The 5296-nt window shown below is 39.7% G+C and overlaps 1 pseudogene; it reads left to right on the forward strand.

Annotated features, from left to right (window-relative positions):
• Positions 1–3878: 3878 nt before the first annotated feature.
• LOC126261190 (5S ribosomal RNA) lies at positions 3879–3996 on the forward strand (annotated as a pseudogene).
• Positions 3997–5296: the final 1300 nt, after the last annotated feature.

The following is a 5296-nucleotide window of genomic DNA, read 5'->3' on the forward strand; positions in this document are numbered from 1 at the left end:
TTGTTTAAACATTTTCCATAGTGCTAATTATGAAAGAACTACTTGGCTAAAAGAAATGAAAGAGTTCATTCACAACATAGTCATTTCTTTATGTTATGCCTCTGCTACTTTTTCTTGATCATCAAACTACTTACCATAGCGGAAACCATTGGCTCCATCACATGACTTTAAAACTCCATATTCATATCTTTTCAGGTTGAAAGACGGAGACTGTAGCACTGGAGCAGTAAATCTATTCAGGAGATTTTTCAGAGCATTAACTGCATATTCCAATTTCCATAATTTTCTCGAATTCTCTGATTAATACTGATTTCAGCAAGACTGTGCTTCTTTACTGATATCCTTGTTCACATATCTGGCAACTTATTTTCCAACAACACCAAAAAGCTGTAGAATCATAAACAGTATGTTATTTTTGGTAAGGTAATATTGCACATTTATGAAGAATGAGGATTACGAAAATTTTACTATGTCGTGTTATGATGTTCAACACTACATACATTTCTGTATACTTCTTAAAACATGGTACACACTGAGGGATGCGGCGCTGAAAGCACATCATGACTGGAATTTTCACCAGCAGAGAACTTTGGGTCTCTTGGCTTTTGGCAGCAGTCAAACTGTGAAGGTCAGGGCTATTATTCAGCACAGATAACAGGAGGCCCTTTTCTGTGGAGAAGATGGGGCAGTACTCGATAAAATTTGAGCGGTGTCCACTGGAAATTATTGGTACTATTGCAGGTAATGCCCAATAGCCAAGGATGTTGGGAAAGATAAGTCACTGCCATGATACTAGAACTGTGGTGCTAAAAACTAAACATTTATTTGTGGTACTGGACGATTTGCATTTAGTTTTCATGGGTGGTGGGGTAATAAAGGTGTCCCAAACACAGGGAATGTGCAGTTCAGTCACTTGGCTGTGCAAGCTGGTATCGTTGACTTGACAGATTGTTCAAAATACATTTGTGGATGTGAAAAGCATTCGGAACCTTATCTACAGCTACATGATAACTCTGCAACTAACAATTAAGTTCCTGGCAGGGGGTATTGAGTCACAAGCCACTATCCACTTTCTTACACCTATATTACACTATAAAGGACCTTCGTCGAAAATCTTTAAAAACGACATTTAAATAAATCTTCGATGTTGTTCTGGGACGCTTTTAAGTTAGTGTGGTCCTAGATTTTATAAAATCTTTGTCAAAGGACTTCAATGATGCAATAAGGACCTTAGCCAAGAGCCAATTTCAGATACATTACCTACAGCTGCACAAGGATGTTGCCAGAATAGCACTGGCGCATATGGGGCTCCTGCAAACCACACTGAATATCTATCTCATAGCTCATCACAGTGAAGATCAACTTTGACACATGCTGTGACCCATAGGATGATTATGTGGATGTTAGAAGGATATGTGGGAGTAAAGTCAATTTTCTGGAAAACAATATCAGTAAATCAAAACAGAATATCAGTGAATTTGGTACAAGACTCAGCTTTGCCTAGCCATATGAGTAAAAGTAATGGGTTCTGTTGCTTCCCTACCAGTTAAGCATCATCTAAACTTATTCTGAACACACATTATCTTGCAGTTGCAAAGTACATAGTGCTGACATATAGAACACTTATATACTACTGTTTTAGGGTTGTAAACAGTACAACTATGTCCATAGAAGCATGGATAATTTGAATTATTGTAGGTGAACACTGCAAGTTTGTGCTGGATTGGGTGGAAGTGCTTAACTGTAGCAAAAGTGAACATATGATTATTAGGTAAGTGGACAGATTAAACTGTTCTGCACCTGCTCGTTTTACTAGAAATATCTTATGATTAGTACCACAAAATACATCAACAAATTTGTTTTGCAAATTTCTCTATCGTCATCACAGAGGTGGCTTTTATTGTTCCACATACTGTAGTATAGTTTTGTTTATGAGAATTATACACAAGAAGGATACATGTGACTGAAACCAAAAATATTACACAGATTATTTACTTAATAGTATACACAATTAGAATCAGAGCAAATTTCAGGATTCAAGAATTCACTGAATACTTCAGTGTGTCTGAAGAATCAATGGTGGTTCCTGGAAAAACTTCAACAGACTGACTACTGACAAAGTATGACAGATATATTTGACAAGTAATATGGAGTTCTTCGTATACTTACACATACTTCAGTATGTGTAACAAGGCATTATCATGAAATATGGCATGTGGGGTTGGCTGAAGGAAAGTAAGTGTGTTGGTCTCTCAGACTTCCTCGACATTATGATCCTTAATATTTAGGAATCCAAAAGGAGAATTAGCATCTTGTTGGTAATTAGGTCAATAAGGATTGAGCATGCTATTGGACCGGAGAAGGGCCTGGAAGACAATCAACTACATATTTTACAAGGAAATTAGTTAGGTGTTATCTCAAGAGATTTAGGAGACAGTCCCAAGCCATCACATTTTGTTTTTTCGCTAAATGCCACTCAAAGATGTATTCTACAAGTGTGATTACCAAAACAGTGTCTTAACAGATTTGAGACCTTCCATATTCACTGGACTAGGTGGAGGGGAAGTCATATGCACACACAGATTTACGCAGTCACTTCCTGATTATTGTTGGAAATGTCTATTGTTTCTCGGCATGTATCACATGTTGACAATGTGATTTAAGATTGATTCCATATTTCTGGATTTCCAAAAGGCTTTTGACACTGTACCACACAAGTGGCTTGTAGTGCAATTGCGTGCTTATGGAATATTGTCTCGGTTATGTGACTGGATTTGTGACTCCCTTTCAGAGAGGTCACAGTTCACAGTAACTGACAGAAAGTTATTAATTGAGTAAAACAGAAGTGATTTCTGGCGTTCCTGAAGGTAGTGTTAATAGTCCTTTTGCTGTTCCTTATCTATATAAACGATTTGGGAGGTAATCTGAGCATCCGTCTTAGGTTGTTTGCAAATGACGCTGTCGTTTATAGACTAATAAAGTCATCAGAAGATCAAAACAAATTGTAAAACGATTTCGAAAAGATATCTGAATGGTGCGAAAATTGGTAGTTGACCCTAAATAACGAGAAGTGTGAGGTCATCCACATGAGTGCTAAAAGGAATTCGTTAAACTTCGGTTACACGATAAATCAGTCAAATCTAAAGGCCGTAAATTCGACTAAATACCTAGGAATTACAATTACGGACAACTTAAATTGAAAGGAATACATAGAAAGAGTTGTGATGAAGGCTAACCAAAGACTGCGTTTTATTGGCAGGACACTTACAAAATGTAACAGATCTACTAAGGAGAATGCCTACACTACGCTTGTCCGTGCTCTTTTAGAATACTGGTGCACGGTGTGATATCGTTACCAGATAGGACTGGCGGAGTAAATCGAATAAGTTCAAAGAAGGGCAGCACGTTTTGTATTATCGCGAAATATGGGAGAGAGTGTCACTGAAATGATACAGGATTTGGGGTGGACGTCATTAAAAGAAAGTCGTTTTTCGTTGCGGCGAAATCTTGTCACGAAATTGCAATCACCAGCTTTCTCCTCCGAATGCGAAAATATTTTGTTGACACCCACCTACATAGGGAGAAACGATCACCAGGATAAAATAAGGGAAATCAGAGCTCGTACGGAAAGATATAGGTGTTCGTTGTTTCCGCGCGCCATACGAGACTGGAATAATAGAGAGTTGTGAAGGTGGTTCGATAAACTCTCTGCCAGGCACTTAAATGTGATTTGCAGAGTATCCATGTAGGAGTAGATGTATATACGGCTGTACTAGTCAGTATGTTGGCCATCTTCCATTCACTGAATTCACTCATTGCTAATACACTGTTTTATAAAGTCTCTGAGTTTGGATTCAGTTAGGCCATTCTCACTAGGTGGCAACGGCCTTGCCGCAGTGGATACACCGGTTCCCGTGAGATCACCGAAGTTAAGCGCTGTCGGGTGTGGTCGGCACTTGGATGGGTGACCATCCAGGCCGCCATGCGCTGTTGCCATTTACCGGGGTGCACTCAGCCTCGTGGTGCCAATTGAGGAGCTATTCGACCGAATAGTAGCGGCTTCGGTCAAGAATACCATCATTATGGGTGGGAGAGCGGTTTGCTGACCCCACGTCCCTCCTATCCGCATCCTCCACTGAGGAAGATACGGCGGTCGGATGGTACCGGTAGGCCACTCGTGGCCTGAAGACGGAGTGCATTCTCACTATGTACTGAAATTTTTGCAGACTTGAGTGTTTTTTTAATGCAATGTAACAGTTTTTCTTGTAGTTTTCTTTATTTTGGGTCTTCATTGGTAGGTAGCAGACACTCATCTTTTGCTATATTTATGAAAACTGGAAGAATATGCACTAATCTAAAAAAAACCTCTACACACATTTAGCAACATACCAAGTAAAGTAGTAAAAGAAGGCAAATATCAATCTTTATTTAATGGTATCGCCACACAAAAGGCCGTAGGTTTCTGATAGCGAAAACGTAGTAGCAACTCATGCATTCATAACATGAGCTGTGAATGAAACCTAAAATAACCTTCACAGTCACATCTTGGCAAAAAATCTACAAGAAAATCATTGAAAGTTCTGGTCACACGCAAAGTCAAGGGACAGGTATGAACCCTCCACACAATACTACATGGACTTGCCTGGCATTGAAACTGAAGACAACAGAAAAAAGGGAGAGACTTTACATATATACTCTAACACAAAAACCACAAAGGAGCTGCCCAAATTGGACGGAAATAATTAGATATCATTACATGTATAGATAAAGAAATGTTTACAATTTCAGTAAAAGCTACCTGGGTTTACACTGAGAGGACAAAAGTCATTCGATACCTTGTCGAACCTCCTTTTGCCTGGCGAAGTGCAGCTACTCGATGTGGCATGAACTAAATAAGTTGTTGGAAGTCCCCTAAAGAAATATTGAGCCATGAAGCCCCTACAGCCATTCATAATAAGTGTTGCCGGTGCAGGATGTTGTGCAAAAACTGACCTCTCGCTTACGTCCTATAAGCGTTCGGTGGATTCATGCTGGGTGATCAAAGTGGCCAAATCATTCGCTCGAATTGTCCAGAAGTTTCTTCAAACCAGTCGTGAACAAATTGTGATCCAATGACATGACATCGTTGTTTGGTGGCTGTAAATGGTCTCCAGGTAGCCAAACATAACAATTTCCGGTCAATGGTCGTTTCAGTTGGACCAGAGGACTCAGCCCATTCCACGTAAAAACAGCCCACACCATTAAGGAGCCACCACCATCGTGCACAGTGCCATGTTGACAACCTGGGTCCACTTAC

This window comes from Schistocerca nitens, chromosome 5, assembly GCF_023898315.1.
Source record: "Schistocerca nitens isolate TAMUIC-IGC-003100 chromosome 5, iqSchNite1.1, whole genome shotgun sequence".
Taxonomy (NCBI): Eukaryota; Metazoa; Arthropoda; class Insecta; order Orthoptera; family Acrididae; genus Schistocerca; species Schistocerca nitens.